Genomic DNA, 9,887 nt, shown 5'->3' with positions numbered 1-9,887 from the left:
CACGCCATGTAAGTCCAAGCTGTGCCGAGAGGTGTCTGACTCCAGGCACTTGGTCTCAGCACATGCAGTACCACAAGGAACAAGCCATGTTGTGGGACTTCTGCAGTTCTTTCCATCTGGAATTTCCCACTTATTCTCCCTCCTTCATTCTCTCAGGAGGAAGAGGTGGTGCACTGTTTCTGGTGTCAGCTGTGCCACCACCACCAAGCTCTCTTGTGTCTGCTGGCTGGGGAAACAAGGTCCTAAGCTGAAAACGTGACAGATGGTGTTGGTGGTTGATGAAATTAAGACACAACCTTATTCTGCAGAACCAGGCAGAAATCTGATGTGTCTCCGTACCTTGGACAAGTCAAAATTAAATGTTTTCAACCTCAAACTGCATGCTGGTGCTTCTCCAATGCTGTTATCAGCTTAGGCATTGAGGTTGGAGGTAAGAGAAGCTTCTTGTGACACAGAAACATTTCACACAGTTGAGAGTGGGAACACAAAGTGCCACTGAAACAGCAGTCATCTTGTGACCCTGCTCTGAGCACTGATGCTGCAAGAGCTCTGTCCAAGCTAACAGGGCAGCTGCTGCAGAGCCAAGGCTCTAGGTATGGGTTAGATGGAAAAGATGTGGGACCCACCCAAATTATCCTCTGCAGTCCCCTAAAGGCTGCTTGGAAGGTTGGATCAGCTGCCTCCACAGGCAGCACGCCTGGAGGAAAGTCCCCTGCTTGAACACACCAGGTGGGTTAGCTCTTCCCAGCCCACAGGAGGGTCTCACACCATCCCTGGGGTCCCTGAGAAGTTTGGATGCCAGTGGGGTGGGAAGCCTGTGTGTGAAGAAGTAGCCCTAGAGCTTGATGGTGTCCCAGCTGCTCTCCTTACAAGTGGCATTAGGCTCAATTTAGTTGCCTAACCAGCAGTGCCCAGTGCTATTTAAGACACCCTTTGGCCTTTGCTTCCTTACTGCTGCAAGCTCTGCAGTGCCCATCTCGTAACCATGGCAGACGTTTTGGCTCATTAAGGGCATGCCACATGGCACGGAGTGTCTGTATTTCAGCTCAGAAACCAGGCCCACAATCCTCAAATCCTCACTTTTAAAAAAATATTGGCATCCACAACACAAGCTCAGACTTACGAGGTGCCTGGCACATTGTGTTTCTGTATGCAGGATCCAGTGCATGTGGATGAAGATATAAATATATGCCCAAACTTATGCAAACTTTCGACCAGGAGAACAGCAGCTCTTGCCAGAGGTTTCTGAATCTCATTTCTAAATATACCTTGCCCAATTCACGTGAGGAACACGGTTTGGCACCTCCCGAGGGGAAACACAGATGTTTGGCTCCCAATTCCTGGAATTTCTTGAACTTCTGTGGACAAAAGGGGAAAGGCCAGAGGTTGGGGAGCACTATTTATTTTGACTCATTTTCTGCCAATTGTTCAAAACCACACACAGATAGGGCATTTCAAGGCCCACAGGGTCTGCCTGCGCAGCATGGCAAATTCCAGTCATTCCTCCAGGATGATGGGGGCTATTCAAGCCCCAATGAAGTAAAGTGGATCCACCAGCCCTCAGCCTGCTGAGGAAGGACCTGATCCAGACAGACCACTCTTTCTGCAGACAGACCATCCCATCCCCAAGGCACCAGTCCTAGGCTCAGTGGGGAAGAGGTCCCAGGCCTCAGGAGGTGTCTCACCTGCTAGGAAGCTGGGTACCCCACAGAGGCAGCCCCAGGGAGGATATCCAAAAGATTTTTTCTTTTCAAACAGGATCATGAGAGAGGGAAAGAGGAGACACTTGCTGGACTTCAAATATTCTTTTCTTCATGCACCTAGACTTCAATTTACTTAAATTAAAGGGGGTGGTGAGGGCACTGGAAAATGTTGCCCAGGGAAGCTGTGAATGTGCCATCTCTGGAAGTGTTCAAATTAAGGTTGGATGTGGCCCAGAGCAACCTGATCTGGTGGAAGGCGTCCCTGCCCATGGCAGGGGGATTGGAACTAGATCATCTTAAAAGTCCCTTCCAACCCAAACCATCCTGTGATTCTGTAAATTTCAGAATAAAAAGTCTGCAGCACATCCACAAAGTAAAAGGGGTATTAGTTTTTAGAACTAGGCCCTCAGGATTCAGACATTAAAAAATGTGCAGCCCTAAAAAAAGAGCTGGGATCAGCACAGTCCCTTCTTGTGTCACTCTCCTAAGAGCAGGTGGCTGCTCCCACAGGGACAGGGACTGTCCCATGGCTATTTTCCCCAGCCCAAGCAGTCACACACATGGCTATCAGAGAGCATCCCAGGCCTGGGTGCTCGCTGGGATGGGCACCCAAAAGCTGCTGTGCTCTGAATTGCCCCAACCCACGTGGAGGAGCAGCCTCCAGCTACACCAAGTGCTTTCTGTGCCACCAGAGGACCTACACTCACCGTGGGTGGTGAGCATGGGGAGGTTTCATCACAAAAAAAAAAAAAAAATTTTAAAAGCCTAGAATGTGCTCCAGCTGCTTTTTCTGTAAACATGTTCTGTACTAAAAACTAAACACTGCAGGAACAACTGCAATGGTTCCCTCAACAGCAGGTCAGGGTGGCATAACTGCTGTCCCTGACATTATTGCTGCTCAAATAATGGGAAAACACATCACAAATGCTGGCTCATCTGTCCATCCTGCTCCCATGTCACCTGCAAGGGCCACACTTGACCAGTACTTTTCACGTGAAAATGTCCACAGCTGGGAGGAAGCTCCTGCCACAGAGGTGGCACACTTTCTGCACTACTTTCAGGTATTTCTGTGGTGAGAAGAGAGAGAGATCTGAGACACTTCCATCCTCCAATCTGTCCTGCTCACCCAAAGCCTTTTGGGACCAGAGGGGCTCATGCATCAGCTGCAACCTCCCCATATGCTGGCTCTGAATCACCATCTGGCACTAGGTGGTCTCCAGCACCTGGGAAACATGAATATGGATCAATGCTGTCTTTCCTCCTCTCCTTCCCCCTGTCCCTGCCTTGGGCATGCTCTGTGCTTACATCTGCAGCTTCAAGGGCTGCAAATACCAATAAAGATCTAAGCAAATGAAAGCTTCAGCTTGCATTCTCATTTAATTCAAACAATATGTTTTTAGAAACAGCCCTATTTCATTCACTTATATGTTCTCTGCTGATTTAGCCTCTCAGAGAAGTTTTTTTTGTTTGAGATAAAGTGGTAACATTCCATTCTGGTATCTCCTCCCTTTCTTTTCTCCCCAGACCCCAAGATGGTCTCAAATACACTCTCATCCCCCCTCCTACTAAAACAGGTAGAAAATCTGTTTAGAAGTAGCAGCAAGACCGCAAGCACCTCTTTGGTCATTCCTGCCATGCCTGCTCCAGATCAGCACCATTGGGGCTGGTTAATCCACCTAACCTGGGCTCCTACAGCAAGTATTGAAGTGATCTCAGGACACGCTACAATCCAAGCAGGTTTCCATGTGAGAGTTAAAGCAGTGCTGTGTCTTAACCACTGAGTTAACATTCTGAAATTTAGTTGGACCCAGGTCTCTATTTTTTTCTGTATTTCTACAGTACCTAGCACAGAAGCACTCTGATTCATCCTTGATGTTCCCAGGAATGGTCCCAAAACAAGCAAGAAGTTGCACATCAGCAATCTGAATCACCCACTAAAACGAAGAGGAGTGTGGCTTTGTTTCCATTGGAGCAGGAGAACTCTCTATATCATTTCCAGATCAAGAAGCAGACTCCAGGAGGTCCAAATTCTTTGGCCTGGCTACCAGACCTCAACTGGCTGATTTTAGGGGCACAGTACAGCTGGGTTAATACTTCACCATTCCTGTAAAGGAGTTTGGTCACACAGTGCTGTTAGTGACCCCTCCCACACTAGCAGCAGCCCTGTGAGGGTGTAGCTGGCACAACTTAGTCAGCAGGACCCTGCACCAGACAGTGCTGGTGAGACTCCCTGCAGACAGCAGGGAAAAGCTGTGAATAGTCCTTTGAGGTCATGTTGCCCATGAGACCCCTGTCTGGAAATAAATAACCAACCATTTGCACCTCCAGTTTGTCTTCAGTTAAACTGTACATCCCTCCCTACCTACCAATGTTCAAATTAATTAGGACCCTGACTCAACGAAGCATTCAAACGTGTGCTCCTGTTCAACCAGTGGTCCTGGTGGAGCACAGAGATGGGGTGATGGCAGGACAGATGCCAAGTTCATCTCTGTGTATTTGCCTGTGGATAGTAACCACTTTTGCAGTAGGATGGTGTCCCCTGCTCCATTTATCCCCAGAGGAGAAGCTGTGCAGTCTCTGCTCCCCTGTGTCCTCAATGCATCTTCCTTGTCCCTGCTACCTGTCTTGGCAATGCTGGCAGACTTGTGGACTAGGCTAGATCTGCCCCAAAGTGCTGGTGGGGTCTTGCCATGGTTTAACCCCAGCTGGCAGCTCAGCCCCACACAGCCACTTGCTCACTTGCCCTGCCCAGTGTGATGGGGGAGAGAACCAGGAGGGTAAAAGTGGGATAAAGATGGTTTGATAAGGAAAGCAAAAGCTGCACACACAAGCAAAGCAAAACAAAGAATTGTTTTACCCCTTCTCATGGGCAGGCTGCTGGTCAGCCATCACCAGGAGAGCAGGGCCCCATCATACATCCTCCTGTTCACCCTGCTTTACATCCTGAGCATGATGCACATGCTATGGAATACCCCTGGGACAGCTGCCCTGACTGTGTCCCCTCCCATCTCATTGTGCATCCCTCACTGGTGGGGTGGGGAACAGAAAAATCCTTGATGCTGTGTAAACCCTACTCAGCAGTAACAAAAACATCCCTGAGTTATGAACACTGTTTCCAGCACAAATCCGAAGCACAGATGCATGCCAGCTACTGTAGAAGAAAACCAACTCTACCCCAGCCCAAACCAGCACAGGTCTCTATCCAGAGCTCTTTGCCACTGCTCCTTCATGCCCACAGCACTGTGCAAAGGCAGTGGATGGGGGAGGCTGTAGCCCAAATTTGGGGAGGCTGTCTCCTTTGTGAGTCTGGGAAGAGGTAGTGTCACAAATCCAACAGGTCCCCAAATGCCACCAGCAAAAGAGCAATAACAGGTTTTTCTGGCCCGCTCCCAAGTAAAAAGGGAAGGCAGGGGCATGAAACAAAGAGACAAAAGGCCTCAGTAGAAACTGAGGACGCTTCATCCCTTGGAACAGCTTTCCACCTCCAAATAGATGAAGTCCCAGTGCAAATATGGTCCTGCCTGATCAGGGACAGATGATAAGGATTGATGCGATAAGCAAAGCAACAAGATCTTAAATCTCTTGATACAAGTGTGGCAAGCCACTAAGAGGAGCTAGAAATCATAAAAAATGATGAGGGCTATGAACTCAGGAGCTTAGCTCTGGTCTGCTGGGGTTGCTGTCATAACTCCAATCTTAGCACATCATCTGTTTAAGGAGATGGGAAGGGGGAAGGAGTGCAGGGGTGCTGTTATGTATCAAGTGTACATACCACTGCCAGCAACCTGTCACTGGACAATGAAGAGCATGGTGATGGAGCCACAGAGTCAGTGCATGTGGGATGTGGAATGAAAGGGAAAGCAGTGAGGGCTCTCCTCTGGACCACCAGGCCTGGGGAACAGAAGAGCAAAATGTCTGGACCGACTCTCAAACTGCCAGAAAAGATGCAAGGGAGAAGTTGTGATCCTCGACAGGGGCTGAGGGTGGCTGCTGGCAGTCAGACATCTCTGTGTTTATATTTCAGCTGCCTCCGGTGGAAAGTGCACAGAGTCTGGCACTTCAGAGCAAATGTAAAACAGCAGGGACTTTGATACACAACTGGGATTTATCTAGGTACTGCCTGTAGTCTTTGTGGTAAGGCACAGATTTTACAGTTCACTGCCCCAGGTTGTGATTCATGGTGAGAGAGGCCGTTAAAAAGAGATTTACAGAAGATACAACAGAACTGTCCAAATTATCCACAAAGACTAAGCAGAGTCACTTCTCTCCATCCAGAATTAGACACGTTATCCTGGTCAGTCCATTTTTCTTGCAGAAGAAAGATGCACAGAGGAGCATTGTGTAGCCAGATCATTCCTTTACCAGTAATGTGAGCAGGGAGAGGTCTGGGCCTTGGCCCTGGTGCTTCACACACCCCTGGACCATCCTGCAGGACTCTTAGCACAGACTCCAGAATAGTTTAACCCAGAGAAGAATCTCCCCAAAGAGCAGTCTCCTCATTTGGAAAGGAAGAAACATCAGCCTCATGGAAGTAAGCTGGGCCATGATGTACACATCACAATAAGCAAACAGGGGGCTTGCTGGTTTATTTACTCATTAGTACAGGTGCAACATCAGACACTGGAGATCTGGTTTAGGTTCCTCTAGATTCACATCCTCCATCACTATGGAGGGTGCAAACGACATGATGTGGAGAGATAGGGCTCACTTTGTCTCTGCTGCTGAAGGAGTTCTAGTCTTACAAAAACAGTACACATTTATTGAAGCAGACACTGGACACCTCATCCACCAACCCTTAGACTCGTAATACCTTGTACATTATAGCTATTGCTGGCTCAAAGAAGAATAAATTGTTTCATATAAAGTGAAAGATCCACAAACCCCAGCATTTAGAAAGCCCCACCGCAGCATCAGTCTGATACCTAGGATGCTCTTGAGGGCTGCCTGAGAGACCTGCCTCTATCTATCTCCTTCATCCCCAGACAATGACCCTATCCCTAATCCAATAGGCACGTGTCATCATCAGGCACTGCCTTACTCTGGCAGGATTGGCCTCACACTTCACCCATGCCCAGGAGACCTCGTTCTCCTTAGACCAGCCTCAGTGTCACCCAGGTTGAGGCAGACAGCTATCTTCATGCCATGCATATCCCAAAGAAGTCCAAAAAAGCTGTAGCAGCATTAGTGTCCCATTACATCATTGCACAGGGACACAGGATCATTTTCATATGATATGCTACTAGCTAAAATAGTAATATGAACTCCTTGCTTCATGTACTGAGGAATTTAGTCCAGACAGAATGAAGCTGCTAGACTGAACTGCATGTCATCTCTGACTGGGCCATGACTGAAGGACTCAAGTATGTGCTCCTGAGGCAGACATATGGCTCTCTTGGTTGGGAGGTTGTTGGGGGTTTGTTTGTTTGTTTGTTTGTTTTTTTACAGTAATATAACTTTCAGCCCAGATAAAGATGCACAGATTGTGTGGATCACATGAAAATGAGGAGGCTTGAGGAGTCACAAAGAGTAGACAACACTTAGATAATCCTAACTGCTGTAAACACATCAGGAAAGGGAGAGAGAGGGAGAGGCTGTGCCTGTGGAAGGGGGTACAGCTGAAAATACTCCCAGGGCCCATGTCTTGACCTTTACATGAGCTGAATCTTTAATCTCAACAGAGGACTCTCACAAGCTTTGCAAGCACAGCCAAACACCAGCTCACGGACATGCACAAAGCTGTGCCTTCTGCCTCCCTCATTCCCACAGGGGAATAGCCCTGCAAGGTACCTCTTCACAGCTCCTCACCTAAGGGTCAATTCTTAAAGTTTATATGTTGACTTGAGTGCTTTCTAATGTGGCATATATAGATGATTTATTATTAGCAATTTCCATTAATAACACAATAAATGGTCATTCATTTATACTCTTATAAACGTGGGTTCAGCAGCACAAAGACGGCTGACCTCTCAACAGCCAGGGAGGGATGCCAGCCACCCTCCTTAGGTGACAAGGACACACAGTTCCCTTCCCCTCCTATTCAGGCAGAGCTCACTCTGCCCCCAGGCTGTGCTGTTAGACTGGACAAGAACCCCAGTTTTCACATCCCTCAGTTTTCCAAAATAGGGTTTTGTTTCAAATCTACCCCCAAATAAGTCTTGTTTTTCAGACAAGAACTGGGACATCTAGAAATTAAGACCTGATTAGGCAATCAGTTTGAGGAGTCTAAATACTCCATCATCCTCTCTTGGCAACTGTTTCCATCCCAGATTCTTGCCTTACTTTTTATTTGTTTTCTCAAGAGTTGCATTTCACTTGGGATTAATATGTGTTGGCATTGTACTTACACCAATCCTACCTAACCTGCAAGCTTTCTCTCCCACATCTTTAACAGTAACCTATTTGCCTTCACAGAATCACAGAATCACAGAATCTGCTGAGTTGGAAGGGACCCACAAGGATCATCAAGTCCAGCTCCTGGTCCTGCACAGGACAGCTCCAAGAGTCACACCATGTGCCCAAGAGTATTTCCCTCCTGTCTATCCTACCAGATAAGTAACTGCAATGTCTTGCACATATTCCAGGGAAGGGTAAGACTGCACTGGGAAAGAACAAATGTCAAAGGGGAAAATGCAAGCTTTGTTTAATTTCTGTGTCATTATAAGCACTGTGTCCTGGGTCTGAGAAACATGAACTAAACCTGAGTAGATTTTATTGTGAGTAATTGATAATCCAGATGACTTGCCAGGAAGCACGGCCCTGGGGCTGTGCAGTACACAGCTTCCAGGAATAAAGGGCCATATTTGTAAACAGAAAGCAACACCACTGATTGTTATGAGAGGCAATTCCCTATCTGAGAAGTGATGGAGCAAAGCCACCAAACCCTCTATAAGGAGCAAGTCTACCAAACAGGAAGGTCTAGGGCATGACAATGTCTGGATAAAAGGATAAAAAGCACAGATGTACTTCCTGCCATTTTGCTGGAAAAAAAACCTAGTGAATATTTCATGCCTGTGGAAAATCTGACATTGTGCAAGCACTTTTGCTCTGCAAAATGTGGAACCAGGCCAGCAGGGACCTGCTTAATTCCACTCCACAGGGAGGGTTTGCCCCTCAGCTGCCCTGTGCTTGCTGGCACAGCAGTGAAGGTGTCCACCCAGCATGAAGGGCTTCAAGCCAAGCAGAATCATTGTGTCTCGTGGATATCAGCACTCACTGGTCATCTCGCTTAACAAAAGGGAGCACAGACCCTTCATGTGCCTCAGAAGTCCACAGCAGAGCCAGAGGGGCAGATGTAAAATGGTAAAATGCTGTCTCCTGCCAAATCCAGGGCCAAACTCCCTCTGGGTTCAATGGAATCAGTTATTTATCCTTAGATTTCAAGGCTGAGGCAGACTACTGAACATCTTGTCTAAAACTCCCATGAGCAACCACAGTTCAACTCATCACCCCCAAATCTGCTCATGAACCACAGCAGTGGTCCCCAGCTCCCCGGGTCCCTGGGCCACACAACAGCGAGTGGGAGGAACAAGAGTCCTCACTCCCCATAGCCTCAGGCCTACATTTTTATTTACAAGTACATAAGCAGTGATGTGTTTTGTGTGACAAGACATTGTGCTCATCATGGATGGAAGGTTACTGGTCTCAGAGACATCCCTTAGGAAGCTGTCTAGTCCTGCTTTGAATGTTTCAGGTACCAAAGAGCCCATACACACCCTCAGAAGGTCATTCAGCAGTTAATTGTCCTCATCCACGTGCATTCATGGGATCTGTAGCTTTTTCCTTCCCCCGGCTGCTCTTGGGAGCATGTGGTTTGGGTACTAATGCTGCATGCTGGCACCAAGCTGCATTTCACAGGGAAAAATATGCAGCCCTCCATAAGCAGATTAGGAAACACAAACACTGAGAAATAGAGAACAGAGTGGAAAAAGAACTCTTATCCAACCAACACCCAGGGCAAGCACCAAGGCCTCCACTTGGTCAGAAAACTAGGGAAAACATTGGATTTAAAAATGAAACTGTTAGGAGACTCTGTTACTTTGCACCATTAAAGTGATAGTGTTCCCTCACTCCTGACAGGCCCATCATGTTTATAGCCAAGCTCAGTTCTGTATGAACATCAAAAGATGTCTCTTGCCCAAGTCTGCAAGCTGCACAGTGCACACAGTAACATCTGGGAATTCAAAG

This window comes from Coloeus monedula (assembly GCF_965178545.1).
Source record: "Coloeus monedula genome assembly, chromosome: 2".
NCBI classification, from domain to species: Eukaryota; Metazoa; Chordata; class Aves; order Passeriformes; family Corvidae; genus Coloeus; species Coloeus monedula.
This window is presented reverse-complemented; position numbering follows the sequence as displayed.